Source organism: Poecile atricapillus, chromosome 16, assembly GCF_030490865.1.
Source record: "Poecile atricapillus isolate bPoeAtr1 chromosome 16, bPoeAtr1.hap1, whole genome shotgun sequence".
In the NCBI taxonomy this organism is placed as follows: Eukaryota; Metazoa; Chordata; class Aves; order Passeriformes; family Paridae; genus Poecile; species Poecile atricapillus.
Window position 1 is genome coordinate 9,585,558 of NC_081264.1, and position 17,777 is coordinate 9,603,334.

A 17,777-nucleotide genomic window follows, 5' to 3' on the forward strand; every position below is an offset into this window, starting at 1 on the left:
GATAAAGAGAAAGGAAGCCGGAATGTAAGCACTTGTGTGATGTGATTATTCCCAGAAATGCCTCGACATCTCCCCGCTGGCCCAGGCTGGCCGGGGAGCTCGCAGTGAGGTGCTGCCCGCGGCTCTGTGATATCTTATCGGGCCGGGCAGTGTCCCCTCGCTCCGAGCGGAAACAGGGCCGGGAGCCAGCCCAGCCCTCTGCCAGGGCTCTGGGCATCCATGAGAGCTCTGCAGAGCCCCCGCCAAGGTAAAGCGGCTCCCCTGCTCCCCCCGGCCCGCCCTGCCTGCCGACACTGCCGCCTCACCCCGGGGCTGGCAGCCGCGACAGCTGAGAGGGGACAGTGGGGTGGCAGTGAGGGGACAGTGAGGGGACAGTGGGGTGGGCAGTGAGGGGACAGTGGGGTGGGCAGTGAGGGGACAGTGAGGGGACAGTGGGGTGGGCAGTGAGGGGACAGTGGGGTGGGCAGTGAGGGGACAGTGGGGTGGCAGTGAGGGGACAGTGAGGGGACAGTGGGGTGGCAGAGAGGGGACAGTGAGGGGACAGTGGGGTGGCAGTGAGGGGACAGTGAGGGGACAGTGGGGTGGCAGTGAGGGGACAGTGAGGGGACAGTGGGGTGGCAGTGAGGGGACAGTGGGGGGACAGTGGGGTGGCAGAGAGGGGACAGTGGGGGGAGCAGTGAGGGGACAGTGGGGTGGCAGTGAGGGGACAGTGGGGGGACAGTGGGGTGGACAGTGAGGGGACAGTGGGGGGACAGTGGGGTGGCAGTGAGGGGACAGTGGGGGGACAGTGGGGTGGGCAGTGAGGGGACAGTGGGGGGACAGTGGGGTGGCAGTGAGGGGACAGTGGGGGGACAGTGGGGTGGGCAGTGAGGGGACAGTGGGGGGACAGTGAGGGGTACCCAGGGTGGGCAGTGAGGGGACAGTGAGGGGACAGTGGGGTGGGCAGTAGGGGGTACTGTGGGCACAGCCTGACATCCCACAGCAGGGGGGTGCTGGGGCCCACCCGTGGGTGCAGGGAGGTTTTAGGGCCCCACCTGTGGCTGCAGGAAAATGAGGGAGCACGGACTGGGAGTGTTTGACCGCTGCTTCTGGGCTTGCTGTCCATCCCCACCAGAGGAGCCTGGGGGGGAGATTTTGGGGTAGGTTTGGGTGTCAAGTTTTGGGTGCGAATGTGCCTAAAGATGCTCTGGTAGAAATCACCATGTTGCTTTTTCAAGGCTTGATTATTAATGCATTCATCTGAAGTGATACCCGGTTTGCCAGCTCTGATCCCGTATGTCAGGAGAGAAAAACACTATGCCTATTCTCTCTCATATATATGTTTTCATTATTTAAATAATTTCATTTACAGGGGAGGTGGAAGCAAGAGAGGGCTAATGTAGAACAGGTGTTTTGTTTTCACATTCCTCTTTGAAAAGCAAATTTTGCCATTTGGAGCTCTTATTCACCCTTGGTTGCTGAAAAAATTAATAATAGGGATTGTTTAGGAATTCATCAAAGAAAACCCCATCCCCTTTCTCCGCCTCCCCTTGGCTGAGCTGAGTGGGATCCAGCAGCCCCTCATTGGAGATGGCACAAAGCTTTGGTGTTTGATTTTTTTTTTTTTTGCCAATTATTATTTATTTATTATTTTTGGGGGTTGGTTTTGTTTTCCAATGCTCTGTTTGGTGCTGTGAGTTAGGAACTTGGCACGGAATAAGAGGGGCTGGCTCTTCCCCAGCCGTGGGCTGTGAGGGATGGGGGGAGCAGGGAGATCCAGCCCGGGTGTGGAGGGGCGGCGGCTTTCCTGATCCATCCCCGCTCCATTCCCGCTCCAATCCCCGCTCCAATCCCCGCTCCAATCCCGCTCCAATCCCGCTCCAATCCCGCTCCAATCCCGCTCCAATCCCGCTCCAATCCCCGCTCCATCCCAGCTCCATCTCCGCTCCAATCCCGCTCCAATCCCGCTCCAATCCCCGCTCCATCCCTGTTCTATCCCCGCTCCATCCCCGCTCCATCCCCGCTCCATCCCCGCTCCATCCCCGCTCCAACCTCGTTCCATCCCCGCTCCATCCCTGTTCTATCCCCGCTCCATCCCCGCTCCAATCCCCGCTCCATCCCCGCTCCATCCCCGCTCCAATCCCGCTCCATCCCCGCTCCATCCCTGTTCTATCCCAGCTCCAATCCCGCTCCATCCCCGCTCACATCCCCGCTCCAATCCCCACTCCATCCCCGCTCTATCCCCGCTCTATCCCCGCTCCATCCCTGTTCTATCCCCGCTCCATTCCCGCTCCAATCCCGCTCCAATCCCGCTCCAATCCCGCTCCAATCCCGCTCCATTCCCGCTCCAATCCCGCTCCAATCCCGCTCCAATCCCGCTCCAATCCCCGCTCCATCCCCGTTCTATCCCCGCTCCATCCCCGTTCCATTCCCTCTCCATCCCCGTTCCATCCCCGCTCCATCCCCTCTGGAAACCGGGATGGGAACACACGTGGCTTGGGAGAGCTGCCCCCGAACCCCGTCCGGCCCTTCCGGGGATCTGCCCCGCATCGCCACCGCTGCTCGTGCCCAAGAAGTAGCTCAGTATAAATATATTTTTATATAAATGTTTAAATAAATATAAATATATATATATATATAAATATATAAATATTTCTTAGCTATTTCTGCTTCTCTCCTAGCCCCTGCATAATAAAAACCACAGAACCACACCCGGGGGCTCCGTGTGTCCATTGGGTGACACAAAATCTTGTGAGGGTGCCAGGGGCAGGGGTCCATTCATCCCCAACCCTCAGAAACGATTCGGGGACACGGGGAAGAACGAAATATTTGGGTTCGTTTGGGCAGTTGTTTTCTTTTATTCTTTTTTTTTTTCCCCAATTTGTTAATTATCGTCCATCATTAAAAAAAAAAAAAAAAAAAAAGTATTTTGATGATATTCCCGTTGCCCGAGAGCTTCAAGGTTCCTTCCAGCTCATCTCCCGGGGTTCACAAAATGAAAAGCAGTGGTAGGAACGAGGTAAATTGTTACACCGGGAAAAAAAAAAGGATGTTTGCACTGGTGTGATTTGGAGCAAGACAGGGACTGGAGAATCAACATCGAGTTTGTAAAGTGAGGTTAACATGTGCCACGCCGTTTTGGGGGAGGACTGGTTTTAGGACGGGGTTTTAAATAAACCTAAAACCTGAGTAACTTCTGGCTTATATTCGCCAGTGTGAGGATAAAATGAATTTAGGATCCTGAATGGTGTTTGCGCCTAAACTCAACCAAATTAACCAAATATTTGGCAGTTCAAGAGCCCCGTTTCGCTCTCGATTTCAGGGCTTGGGCTGCTGCTGTGGGAAAGCCACGGGTGAATGCATGTCTCGGAAATTCGTTTTCTCCTGCACGATCCCGCTGTAGGTGCTTGTGCCCAAGCAAATTCCTGCCTGCCGCTGCTGCCTGCCCCGAGAAAATAGATTTTCCTGCAGCCCAGGGCAATTTTCTCCATCCTTGTCTTTGCGAGGCTGCTCCGTCCTGCAGCAATCCCAGCCAATTTCCCCCGTTAATATTCGCCACGAAGCCGGAGGGATGAGCTGGCCCGTTCCTCCCTTGGCTTTACAGGTTGCTTCAAAACTTTGATTTGAGCTCTGGGCGGTTGCAGGGCGCTGCCCGCACCCCCTTTTGAAAAGCCAAGGGGGAAATCAGAAATGAAACATCTCCGGGATGGAGAAAATCGTGTGGAAACTCCAGAATTTCAATCTCAGAGCTCTCCCTGGCTGAAAGCACCGCTGGGTTTGTCCCAGCAAGTGCATGGAGAGAGAAATCCGTGACTTAAATTAGGTAGAGAGAAAAAGAGAAATGTTTTCTGGGTAGAAAACAGGGAATTCGCTTCCTTTTCCAAAGGGGAGGTAAAAAGAAAAGGTTGTGGGTTTGGGTTTTGTTCTCTTGTGATTTCTCTCACGAGCGGCTCTATTTTGGTAGCGATCGCTGGTTTTTAATCCCGAGCCTAACAGGAGCCGGGTTTTGCCCGAGGCCAGGCAGCTCCTTCCTCTCGCAACACTCTTCTTCCAAGATCAGGGATACCTTGCTCAAATTCCCTACAAACCGCTTTATTCCCCCTCAAAAAATCCTGAAACTTTCAACGATTCTCTCCAATATCCCCAAAATATCTCATTAAAACCAACCCAGCCCCACCACTAAACCCGGATTTACGGGGAGTCACTTCGGACGCAGTTTGGGAGAATTTTTATTTTTTTTTTTACCCCATCTTTTCAGAGTAAATCTTTTTCTGTCCCGTTAGAACACTCCCGAATTTCTCTCTCCTCCCGCTTTTGGCTGGGGGGAGCGGTGTAATTTAAATCCTCCCTTCAGCCCGAACAATAGGGGCCGTAAACCCAGACTCTAAGAAAGTTGTCGGCAGGGACGGAGGAACCGCAAACACATTTTTTCCCCCCAACCATACAATGTGGAAACTCTTAAAGGGCGCTATCTGTAGACATCTTGCAATCACTGGTCTTCCTTGTCATCTGAAGGAGAAAGGGGAAAATATATTAAGTGAAGACACACTTTAAAATTACTTATACATTTTAAACATGCTGGCAAAGGGAACTGCCTGATAAACTCTTGCCCAGATTTCCTTTTTTTCGGGTAAATTATTTCAAGTTGTTATACAAATATCTCCCGCCTCTCTCCTTTCCCCCACCCCGCTCCTTCTCCGGATTTAATTCGAACGAAAACAAATTCCTGCAGCCCCAAAACCATCTCGGACGTGGGGCAACGACAGGGCCGGTCCTGCAGCCCCGCGTGGGTGCGAACACCCACCTCGGCTGGGCTTGGAAGAGGGGAAAAAACCGACAACAATCATTTAAATAGCTTAAAACGCTTCGTAACAAGCCGGCACAGCGCCTGGTGTAGCAGCCAGGTGGGAGCTGAGCTATGCTTGCTTTCCCCTGAGCCAAAATTCCCCCAAAAGCAGTCGGGACAGGGAATTATTTCTGTGCTGACGAATTTGCGAGCCCGGCTGGTTGTGCCTGCAGCCCAGCCAAGCGCACGCTGCCGCCTGTAAAGCAGCCAGCTCCAAGGGCGGAGGTTTGGCCCTGGAATAAACTGAATACACTGAATAAACTGAATAAACTGAATAAACTGAGCCACTTTCCCACCGTGCGGCCGCGCTCCTTGGCTTTGCAAACGGGATGGATCCGGACGGGAGAGCGCTGTGAAAAGGAAGCGAGGCTCTGGCAATTTGGGGTTTTTTTCTTCTTTTCTTTCTTTTTATTTTTTTTTTCTCGTTTCTCTGGGGTAACATTGAATTTTTTTTTTTTTTATTTTCTTTCTCGCTTTTTAATAAATATGAGGAAAGTCCCAGAATTCGGTAGGGGATACGCTGCCTGCTCAGGGGTGTCCCGTGGTGAGGAGGGGAAAATGGGGTAGTTGGGGATGGAGGAAGGATCCGGCCCCGATCCGGGGCAGCTGCGGGGGTGGGGGGTGACCCAAAGGAAGGGCTGGGGAACGGAGGGGCTGCGTGGGTGAAGACTCGGGTCTGCTCCGGGTCTAAACCCATGAGGCAGGATCGGGTCCTTCTCCTCCAGCGGGATCTCCAAGCTCCCTCTCTCACCCTCCCGCACTTCCAGCATCTTCAAACAGCGTCCGTCGCAAAACCTGAGGGTAACGGGGCGGGGGGAGGGGGCTTTCTTCTTCTTCTTCTTTTTTTTTTTCCCCGTTAAGTCTCTTTCAAGCTGAATTTATGTTTGTGTGATGAAATGCCCCTCTGTGTTTAACATTCCCAAAGATCATTTGTTTCCTTAGCTCCATTACTCCTTTATGAGAGCGCCTTTCGCCCGGGCATGTTTAATCATAACCGCTTACGCAATATTTTCTTTGGGATAGATTCACTCAGCCTTATTACATATCAATTATTTCCTTACAACTTCGTTCCACACCAGCTGCTTTGTTATCTGGGCCTGCCACCCCTTCACCCCCTCCCTCGGCGTGTGGTGGGAAGGGAGGGAGACGTTTGTTTTTCCTAGGATAAAATACTGCTAATAATAATGCGGATTGAGTGGAAGGAGAAGGGGGAAGCGGGGGGAGAAGCCGGCCCGGGGATGCTCCGCGGGGCTGCGTGTCCCTATCCCCGGCGTCTCCTTTCCCCTTCCCCCCGCAGAGCTTCTCCCAGTTTCTCCACGCTTTTGCTCCTCATTTTGGAGCTGCTCCGCTGTGTTTGCGCCTCCCAGGCTTCGCGCTGGCTCAGAGCGGAGATTTTTGCTTCACAATCCCCGGGGGAGCTTTCCCCACCCAGCCTCCCGCCGGCTCCTCCGGCAGCCACCCATCTGGAAAGGACATTTCCAATCGATTCGAGCTCCTCCCGCCCGGACCCGAGCTCGAAATCATTTCACTGCGAGTTTTATCGGAATTTTACATCGTAAACACGCTGCCAGATCTGGCTCCTCTTTCCGATGCCGGTTTTCCTGGGCCGGCCCGGGATGGGCTCCGCTCCTGCCCGGGCGCTGCCGGCCCCCGCGGTGGGCTGGGGGGAGCTTTTCTCCTCGTCCAGCTGGCAAAGACAGGAGGGAACAATCCCGACAGGAAGGAACCATCCCTCACAGGCAGGGAGAGCCGGGCCCGTGAGATCCCGCCGTGCTCTCTTCTCACCCTCTGCTTTTTACCCTTCCAGCCCCAAGACTCGAGTGACAGAGTTTCATTTCCCGTTTGGGGAGCGCGGCACAGCGAAGATTTCTTTTATTTTTTACCTTTTTCCTTCTTTTTTTTTTTTTTTTTCTTTAATTTTTTTTTCTGCCTGATGCCGACGAACCCGAGATCCTTTGGTTAAGTCGTGTCTTTATAGGGGAAATATATATATCCATTTATGTGGGCTATAAAGCTGCGCTGGGGAAGGGAGAGTGACCTGCTGCAGTCCTGGGTCCTGCTGGGACGGGGACTCTGAACCGGGACACCCAGATCTGGAGGGTGTCAGGAATCCCGAAAAGATACACTTGGGAACTGGGGGGGTTAATGCCGAATTTCCTGGCTCTGGCGAGCTGTTCTCTCCATCATTTTTACGCGCACACACGGATATGTGAACAGATGACTTGGCACCGGCGAAAAACACTTAAAATAATGCCTCTGCCTCTGGCCAGGCCTGTGTAAATATCTCACTCTCCCACATGCCCGCCTGGCTTTTCCTGATGCTGCGTTACTTGATCACAAATACATAATTTGCACGAGTGTGTGTATACACGGAGCCGCTTTGATCTCGGCGCAGAAATGCCCCCCCTTCGCCTTCGCAGGGGCTGCAGCCCCGAGAACAAAAGCGGAGAATAAAAATGCTCAAATAACACATTTTCAAATGGGAAGCGTGTGTCGGCTTCCTTGAGTGGTTCTGGCACTTGGAAAAGGGTGGCGGGGGGGGAAAGGGGACTTTATTGAACATATAAATTTAAACTTAGTTACTGCTAACCGTTGCCTTATAAAAGGGGTCCATATAACCCACATCCATTTTTTTCCTGGAGTCCTCAGGCGCGTTTCCCAGCGCAGCCGATCTCTTGGCAGCGCCAGGCTGCGAGGAGCGGGGCTGGCTGCGGGCGTTCGCAGGGGGAGATGTTTATTTTTCAGTCATTGTTGGCTCCCTCCCCTGGATTATTTTACTGCTGCAGATTTAAGCCCTTCTACTTATTTCTTGATTCTCTGGCAGCGCTCTCTGCAAGCTGCTCCCAGCTCTGCGCTTTCTCCCTTCGCTGCGTCTCGGGGTGGTGAAATTACAGGGTACGAGGGAAATGTGTAAATTATAGGGTTTATTAAAATGTAGGCGAGCGTGGCTCTCTAGGCGAAACAGATGCAGGATGGCTTGAAGTCAGGCAGCCTGACAAACTGCAGAGCAGCGGGGCAGGGGAATCATTAGAGGGACATTTCCCGCAGGGAGAGAGGAAGCGGCCCCGGGGTGCCGGGGGAGGCTCTCCCTCCCTCCAGGAGCCCCCGAAACCAGCACAGATTCCCCCGGGGAACAGCGAGGATGTTGATCCCAGTAAAGTGGATGAAGCCTCTGAGTGTTCAAAATGCCGAATTCCTTCTGTCCCAGTCTCGGGAAGTCAGAGGGGTTTCCCCCCTTTCTCTCCCCACCCAGCCACAGACCGGCCTCGGAGGCGATGATTTATTTAGGCTAAAGCGTAATTCTCAGTTTATAGTTTGGCTTCTCCAATATTAACCTCAACTGCTTTTATGTGAATCTCAGGGATGATGAAGGGACTTTCTGCGGCAGGAGAGAGTTCTCAGAAGGACCTTGAGGTTTGGGCACTGAAACTCCCTTTCCCCTCTTTCCCTCACTACAGGGAAGAGCACAGTGGCAAGAAACGGGGCTGGGATGTCGATGCAGAGTGGGGAGTGAAGAAAAAAGCCCGGGATGAGGTGGGCTTGGTGCTGCCCCGGCCCACAGCCTGCAGCAGGGCTCATCCTGGGAGATGGAGGTGCATAAAGCAGGCTGAGATCACACCAGGAGGGTGAGGGCTCCTGGCAGGAGCCTGTCCAGCTTTCCCTGAGCTCAGCTGGAGGATGGACGTGTTCTCCTGGGCAGGGCAGAGATACATCCTGCATCTCTCAGGAGCTGTTGGCACCAGAGGAAGGACAAATCTCCAGCGGTCCCTTCTGCTGTCACTGTGGGAGCTGCTGGGAAGAGATCCCGTAAAGGGAATCCTGAGGGTGTTCTCTCACCGCTCTTGTTTCGACACCTCGTGGAGCTAATGAAGCCTTTATTTACTCCTGTGGTTTCTGTTTGTTTTGGAGAGTGTCGGAGCAGCGAAAAGTAGAGAGGTTAACAAAGGAAAGCGTTATTTACTAATCCTCTCGCAGCCTCCGTTCCAGCTAACCAAAACACCACCATAAAAGGAGTAATTAGGAGGGTACTGAAGTATTCATTCAACTCTTGTCTTCAAGAAATTGGTTTGGGGATCTCAACCAGCCCGGCTGTTTTACCGCAAAGTGGCCCCATGTCCCCTCCTGCTTCTGGAGCTGTGAAACGGGGAGGAAGGCTGCCCACACCTCCCCCCCTGTAAAACCAGATTTTACAGTGCTGCTTATCAGTCCTGCCTCTCGATTTATGTCCTGCAAACTCATCTGTAAGCTCAGCTGTCATTTTTCCTCCCTCCCTTCCCTTTTTTTAATTTTTTTTTTTGTTTGTTTCTAGCCACTGCATTAATTTAAAAGGAACACATGGGGTAGGAAATGGTCCTTAGGCAGCTTTGGAAGCAGCACTGTGAGGGGAAGCTGAGACAGGTCTGGGTAGGAGAGACTGGAAGAGCAGCTGGATTTTACATAAGGATGTGGGAGAGCTCAGACTGAATAGTGGGAACGGGGAAAGAGGCGATGTCAGCAGGGAACAGGAGGAGAAACCTCAGTGAGCTCCATTCCTCCTCTAGGGAAGTCCTTGCTCTGGACAGATGCAGCGATTGCTGAGGGGTTTCTTCTCTCATTCAGAGAAGTTTTGTAGCCGAAATGCCTTTGAAAGACAAACAGATTTGCAACTAAAGGACTGTCAAAAATCAGCTCTTCAGTTCAGCATTCCATCCTCTTGACACAGGGATGGGAGTCGAAGGAGGCTGGTTGCTGAATGGAAAAGTGCCTGATGTGATGTGGGGAGAGCTTATGCACTCAAGAGTTGTATTCCAGTGCAAAGAGGGGGCTTTGCTTGATGTTTCAGCAAAAGCTGAAGAGGAAATGAAGCAAACCCGTCTGCATTTCCAAAGGGAATTCCGCAGTGTGCAGGCTGGAAATATCTCCCTGTTTTCCCTTGGACTCCGTGGCTATTTTTATGTTACTTTAGATCATGATCCTGGGTTCTTGGACTGCTTCTTCTGGGGTGCTAGTCTTTCTAAAAATAGAAAGGAAACTCTATTCCTAGTAGTATTTTCTTTCTATTTTTGACTGTTGGCTTCTTATTTTTAATGAGGTTTTTTTTAGGGTTTTTTTTTTTTTGAGCCAATGAGGTCACCTTTTCTCCTTTGCTGGGGGGAAGGAGACCTTTGCATAAATGCCTATACTTTGTCTCCATGCTTATCTCAACCACACATAGCTCTCCCAGCGCTCCATGATCTGTGAGCCGCTCATTCCTCGGCGGGGAGGACCAGGTCCACGTGTTTGGAAACACCAGGACAGCCGGGCAGGCAGGAGCTATCAAGTGTGAGGGTGATTAACTGGATGGAGGCCTCCAGGCTGGAGCAGCGCGAGTACAGGGCTGTGAGGATGGAGGAAGACAAGTGTCAAGTGCTGGCTCTCAGCTGTGCACGGAGCTCGTGTTATTCCATGATCTAATGCCCGCTCACCCCCTCGTGCTCGGCTTAGATGTGCCCCAGCTAACGAACTAAACAAAGCCAAGGTGCCAGATGAAGCCTCCAGTTAAAATTGTCCTGCTAGAGCCTCAGCTGGACTCGTGTGGGGAACCTTCCTGACTGATGGGAAGAGTGCAAAAGGCGGGTTGTGTACGGGAGGCAGCAATAAAACAGGATTTATCCAGAGGGAGGGAGCTCCTGCCTTGCTACCGAGCAGCTCTGAGCTGCTGCTGCTGCTGAACTCGAGTGCCTTGGACTGTTGCCTGTGCTCTCTGCTTCCCTGGGCTGCTCCTTGTGCTGCAGATGGACCCATCAGGCTCTGACTATTCCCACTCCTGGCCCATCCACGTCACGGTCCAGAAGAAGAAAAAGGTCCCATAACTCAGGGATGGTTTCTCTCTTCTGTCATCTGCCCTTGAAGTTGCTGCATCGCGATCACAGGGCTCACTTTTGCTGCGATGCTTGGCGGGCTCAGGGGGTCTCAGCCCCAGATGTGTTGTCACAACAGTTTTTTGCTTCCATGGTTCCTGCCTAGTCGAGGTGGGCCTGGAGGAATGTGAGGTTTGCCATCCCAGAGCAAAACCAGTGTGCCCACTGACACAAGCCGAGGGCTGCAAATACAAATTTGTGTACACCAGTATGGGTACTCACCACATATTTCATCCCTAAAAAAGCCTGTTGTAATGATCCTGATCTCTGTGGAAATGAGCAATGCATCTCATTCCTGTCTGCTGCTGTGCCTCCAGTTCCTCTCACAGCCACTTGGGACCCGACGTCCATTCCAGACCCAAAGACAGAAAAGACTGAAAGGTTTTATGGTGTGATACATGAAGGACGGATTGAGAATTCCCAGCCAAGGACTGGCAGAGGTGAAAATGAAGCAAAACCGAAGCAGAGGAGGGATTGATACTGGTGGGATATCAGTGACAGTGGAACTGGCTTTTCCATCTGAAAGGAAGAGCAAGGATGTGGGAAGGGAAGAGGTCTCCGAGTCCACTGTGGGAGAGCAGAGGCTGAAAGGAGGCCCCAGCACGAATTCTTCCCTTCCCACTAAGTTGGAGCATTTTCTCTATTCTGTACAGAACGTGATACTCTCTCAGGAGTGACCCTCCTGACCTCCCGCCTCCTGATAGGATGGCGAGTAAGTGAGTGCAAAATAAATGGCACCAAATAGACCTTTTCAAAGAGAACGAGAGAAATAAATCAGGTTATTCTGGTGCAGCATTGACAGCATGTCAAAACAACTCCCCAAAGCGTGAAACTTGGCTGGGGAATGGTAATTCCACTGCCATGATCCTCACATGCCAGATGTATGGCTTATCATCATGTCTGTCTGTCTGTCTACCTGGCTGCCTACCTGCTGCTCCTGCAGGATCCAGTTTTGGAGCATGAATGAGCTTTTCATGAGCTGGTCTCCCATTCTGGAGCAGAAAATGGGATCTAAATGGGTGAGGATTACTCAGGGAGGAAAGTCTGTTAGAATGTAATAGCTGGGGACTCAGTGTGGCCAAATGATCTGCTGGGCAATGCCATGTCAGATGGGTGGTTACATTTTATTTATATTTTATTTACAGAAGCCCTGTTGTCTTGCTGAGACCCATCGGGCAGGTGGGTGATAGCAAACCCTGATGGGTGCTGCACTCTCAGCCTGGTGAATTGATGCATTATCCAGGCTTCTGTTACCCAGAGCACCTTCCCAGCTTCCCAAAGAGCAGTGACAAACAGATCTAAAGCTCACCCTGCCAAGAGAGTCCCACATTGCATTGTGTTCTGTGGAGACCCAGCCTTCAGGGTGCACACAGAAAATCACTGCTTGCTAATTCCACCAGGAAACTGGGACACGAAATCCGAGCGTGAGGAACCCCTGGCAGGCTCTCAGAGTTGATCTGCGCTGATCAGCAAGAGCTGTGGACCAGGTGGAAACACCAGGCAGAGAGCTCCTCTCCTCTCTGGTTTTCCGGACACACATCCCTGGATTTGCTGTGCAGGGGTCTTGGAGAGGGAAGGCAGTTGTGGATTTCATGCCTGTGAGCTTCACAGTTACCCCAGCAGGAGCAGAATAAAGAAGGCTTAGAAATGCTGCTGAAGTTAGTTAGTATATTGGAACATTCCTTTAGATTTCTGTAAGTCCAGAAAAACTGTAGAAAATTATCCTCCCCAGTAATTTCCAGGGCTAAAGGCTGAGCTCACTTCCAGTAGTGCAGCTGCTGTAAATTTCTACTAATTAGCAGGAGGCTGAGTAATCTGGGGACTAGTTAATGTTTTGGCATTTGTGTGCTTGTTTGTTTTTCTCTTTGGAGGATTAGGGGGAAATGGATCTGTGCTGCACATTGGATCTGGTAGCAGGGGGGTGTTTCTGGTGCCAGTTTGGAGCAGATTTCCTGGCTGTGCAGAGTCTGTTTGAGCAGTAGAGCTCAGGACACAGCCAAGGTCTTCAGCACGCAGCCTTTGATCCCAAGCAGACCCAGCAGCACTCCTGTCCAAAATCCATGGGGAATTTTGTGTTTCTGGAGGTGATCTTGGAGCTGTAGCTTCCCTAGGTGGGGGGGTTGTAGGGATCTGAAGGAGCTTTAAACAAAATTGCTGCGGTTGCTGAGATTTGAATGAAACATGACCACCAGAAGAACACAGATCAGGCAGGTTTGAGCTTTAGAAAGGTGCATCATCCATAAAGTCCTCCTGACCCACAGCTATTGGTTTTGTCTGGCCTGAAATTTAGCAATTTGGGACCGAGCTATGCAGGATTCCCTGTTCCAAAAGCAGATAAAACCCCTTTCTTCTGACTTCAGGTGAGCCTGGAGTAACCAGTGTGGTCTGCTGGAGGAGGAGTGAAGTGTCCTGCAAGACAGGAGCACAGCCCAGGTTCCATAATTTCCCAATCCCAGGACCTCCACCTTGTTTATGACACCAATACCCCCTCTCACCTTGGTTTATAAGCGTCACACCTCAAATGAGAGCAAGGGGAGATGTCCCACCTGACCCTGCTGGGGGTGGAATTCCTGGCAGTCAGATGCCAGAGCCCTGCTGCTGCAAGATCAGGGAGGGCTGACAGAGCCTGGGAAGGGACCACCTGCCTCATGGAGCCCAGGCTCTGGCAATTACAGGTGACCATGGAAGAGCTGCTTAATCCAGAGGGGTCCCCAGCACATCCACCGCATGCTGCAGGCTGTAAAACACTTCCCAACACCCTATAACAAATTTAAGACCTTTAGTACAAAAGACCAAAAGCCACAAAACCTTGAACATTCGGGAGAGATCAAGGGCATTGCCAGTGTCCTGGGTCCCAGCAGTAGCAGGGAAATTGTGAGGTGAAAATGTCCAGACGATCTTAGGAAGTGGACCATGGCCCACCCTACGGAGGAAAAGCAAGAAAACCCCATCAGTCCCTGCCAAATCTGACCCGAGGGGAAATTCTTTCCTGAATACAGGCCAAAACCCAAAGTAATTGCATATGTACTCTTTAAAAATGGATTTTATTTAGGAGAAACACATTGTCATCATCATCCTGTAAACTGCGCCAAATGTGTGCCGAGGTCTTTCCGTAGAAGGAGAAGTGGAAAGGCTGTGGAGCTTTGCAGAGATGCTGGGATGAGCGAGGGACCTCCATCCCACACAGCCTGGCTGGTCCTAGAGGGAGCACCCCTGTAACACCTCAGATTTCTCTGGAAATGAGTTTTGACTTCTCTGGAGCTGCTTTTTTTTTCTTGCAGGAGTCCCCTGCCAGCCATGGTGCTTTGGATTGATGCTTAGAACCAATGTCAGCCTCCTGAAAGTGAGACAAAGCTTTGTGAAAGGTTTCCTCAAGGTCCTGGCCTGAGGAACCTCGCTCAGGGTTGGAGAATCCACCGTGGCTGGTTGAGCACAAAGCAGCCACTCTGTGCCTCTGATGAAATCCTCTCTGATGCACAGGGCTTGTAAAAGTCCCAAGCACCACTTCAACCTGACTAACGAGACTGAAGGACTTGTTCTTAAGGCAAATCTGCTTCTGTTCCCTGCAGTCCCAACCCCATTTCTCTCTTTTCCATCCCTGTTCCCTTTGATTGCACTCTCTGCTCTCAGTTCAGGCAGCAGTGGCAGTCAGAGCTGTCTCAGGCTGCCGTCCCACCGTGTCTGCGGAAGCAGATGGATTTTAGAGCATTTGCCAGAAAGACTTATCCAAATTAGAGCTTCCAGCCTTGCTGAAGAGCCAGTTCTGTGCTCTGGATAGAATTAAGAGGGGCTGAGAGGGAATGAATAGAGGTTGTTTTGCTCTCTTCTCTTCCTTTTGCAGAGCTGTGTGATGCTGAAACTCCATATTTTCATAGGGGATGAGCCCACCTCGAAATCTCAAAGCATTTGTTCCATCCAAATGGTATCACAAAAGATATCAGACTACTCTGTTATTTTACAGATAGGTTCACAATTGTTCAAAAAAGGGATCAAAATCCCACAGTGGTGTTGGAATTTTCTGTTAGAGAGCCTGAAATTTTGCCTTTCCTAGGAAGGGAATCAGGGCTGACATGACTGGATACAGATTTGGGAAACTCTGGAAGTGTGGGATGTGCTGCTGGCCCTGAGGACACTCGTGGAATAAGGACACTCGTGCACTAGGGACTGCACAGACACCACAAATCCACTTGGGAATCTGCTGCCTGGGATGAGCAGCAGCTCTTACACCAGGGCTTCCCAAACTGGATGAAAAGTGGGAATTTGCATCCCACTGAAATCACAGCAGATACCAAATCTCTGTGATCTTTTCTCATGATTGTGTCATGGCACAGGTGACACATACAGAGAACCGATATCTTCAGGTCTGTAGGTGAAGCCACGGGCAAAAATTTGGGGCAGGATGCTCCTGGCTGGAGACTTCCCTAGGGCGAGGTGTTGGGCCTGCAGCAGTGGTGTTTGTCATGGGGAGATCTGTCCTTCCTGCTTCATCCCAGCGACCTTGGGATCTGTTCTGGCTGAGCTGAGGAGCCCCTCTGGCCACAGGAGGTGTCTCACGGGCAGCTGGGGCAGTGGCTGAGCTCTGGAATCCAATCCCCACTGAAACCTGGGGGCAGGAAAGCTTTGGCAGAGGCAGGGCTGTGACCAGCACGGTGTTTCCAGCATCCCTGGCTGTCCAGCAGTGATATCCAAGGCAGGAAAACTGGCTCAAGCAGCTGCAGCTTCATGGTCCTGCCTGGCCCCAAACTAATCTGGGTGGACATCCCCACCCCTGAATTCCCTCTCAGGCTGATTTCTGAGCATGCTGAGCTCTCAGACAGCTTGGCTTTGATGGGAGCCTCACTGCAGGCTCCCTTCTTGTGCCTGGAGGGAGGCAGGAGGAACATCAGCAGATCCAGCAGAGCCAGCTCTCCCTGGGGATTCCCAAAGGAGCCCTCTCACCCAGTAGCTGCAGAAAATACAGCGACAAGATTTAATGCCAGCTCACCTGGTAAAGCTGGAGAGCCAAGTGTTGTGGAGGGAGTGCTGGGTGTTGTGGGGCGTGTTGGCATCTATTTCTTAATAGGAGGATTTCATTTCTATGTATTTGAAAGAGCAGGTTAAAAGTACAAGTCAGAGTTAAGTTAGAGCGTGCATACAAGAAATAAAAATAGCCCGTGTTGGGTTTGGTGGGGAGAAGGGGAGCTTGCACCATTTCCATTAAAAATGACATTTAAATGGAAGGTGAACTTGAAACTTTGACAGGACCACGTCCACCCCCTTTGGAGCCTGCTCTTGCTGAGCCAGAGTAGAACAGCTTTCCCTGCTGATGATCCCTTTGCTGATTTTTTTGTCTCTTTTGAGTGTGGGGAAGGTTCACTGAAAAGCAAAATAACCGGATTTTTTTCCTGAAGTACCCCTATCAAAATCAGCTCCTACAGACAAACCACTCTCCTGCTGGAGATCTCGTTTAGGAATAATTGACGTGCTCCTCTTTCCTCCTTTTTGTGGTGGGGAAAGGGTATAAAGGGTGTGCTCAGGTGCCATCCTGTGACTGAAGGTGACATGGGGTGTTTGGACTTTAATAAAGCTCTGTTCCTGCATTATTCAGCACCTGCTGAGCCTCAAAGCTGGGTCTGGAGACATTGTCTGGGATGTGGCAAGTCCCAGGGTGGGACCGAGATTTGGCCTTTTCCCATAGGGCTGGGCTGTGCCAAGCTGTTCCTTCTGAACCTGCTCAAGGGAAAACAGACCCAAAAAGTCATGGAAAGGAAAAAGGTGTGTGAGAATTAAAACAAAGAAACAAAAAAACCCTAAAAATCACTGACAAGCCCTCTAAGCCCACAGCTCCCTGCCCCTTCTCCATGGTTTGGAGTGGCTGGTTCCAGGGGGAGATCTGTTTTCACTCAGGAGTGAAAACTCCATCCTGCCATGGTGGGGCAGAGCTGGGTCCATCCCCACGGGCCCTGCACCCTGCTGGGCTGGGGTGGCTGCACCCCAACCCCAAGCCCAGGGGCTGGGCTGGGCAGAGCCCTGGGCAGGCACCAATAACCCTGGGCAAGGTTCACGCTGCTCTGGCCAGAACCGGCCTCGCCGAGCTCCGAGCCCGAGCCTGTTGTAGGGGTCAAGCTAATGCTGACACTGGGGCCTTTGATTGTGTTTGATTCATGTCCCGACACCACTGGTAGGTCAGATGGGCCGTTAATCCCAGAGCCCCTTCCCCCTTCCACAGAGGAAAGAAAAAAAGGAAAATGAGAAATAAGTTTAGTGAGAAACTTCCCAGCTCGCTTCGAGGCTGGTGGTGCCAACTGGCTGCGAGCTCTGGGTGCTCAGAAACGCATTTCCTCCTCCTCATTTCGTTTTTTGGGGGGGCATTTTGTCATTTGGGTTTTTTGTTGGTTTGTTGTTGTTTTTTTTTCAGTAGCCTGGTGACTAAAATGCATTGGAAGGAAAAAAAACTTCAGCTGATGCGTGGAGCAGAGTCTGGTGTGAGGTAGTGGCAGCCTGCTTCTTGGGGACCTGGGCTGCCTGGGGAGCTGTGCCAGAAAGGGGCTCTCTCTGCTTTGCCGTTTGTGTTTAATCCCAGGGATTCCATTTCCATCTAATCTTGGCAGCTGGAGGTTGGAGGAGGAAGGTTTGGTGCAGAACCGAGCATCACCACCCGTTTTCTATCTGTGCAGCGCTTTTGTCTGCTTGAATGTGCCTTTGCATGCGATAGGGGTTATTTTTCCCAGCTGATAAAACGTATTTGGTGTCTCTAAAAGGCCGAATAATCAGATTGTGGGAGTGCTCAGCCAAGACACAGAGGGTGGTCAGTGGGACGAGCCGCCCTCGGCGGGCAATCCCTGGGGAATGATGCTGCGTGTGAGGCTGCGCTTCTTTGGGATGCGGGATTTCCTCGGCTTCCCCAGCGCCTGCGGGTGAGTGGGAGTGAGGAGAAGCTACCGCCGTGGATTTGGGAAGGGAAGGGGCCGGGAAGCAGCAGCCGAGGGGCTCCCGGAGGCGCGACACCCCCGTTGGAGGCTGAAAATAGCGTCAGCCGGGCCCTGGGCTGGGGCAGGCTGCTGTGGGCAAATGACCAATTAGGGAATCTTTGT

General features: G+C 51.9%; 1 protein-coding gene across 1 annotated transcript in view; it reads left to right on the forward strand.

The window, feature by feature from the left end:
- The first annotated feature begins 17,575 nt into the window (after positions 1-17,575).
- Positions 17,576-17,777, forward strand: part of TBX5 (T-box transcription factor 5) — a 50,686-nt gene continuing 50,484 nt past the window's right edge. Inside the window, exon 1 of the mRNA XM_058851744.1 lies at positions 17,576-17,600. The gene's annotated coding sequence lies outside the window, so the exon portion shown is untranslated. The remainder of the gene's footprint in view (positions 17,601-17,777) is intronic.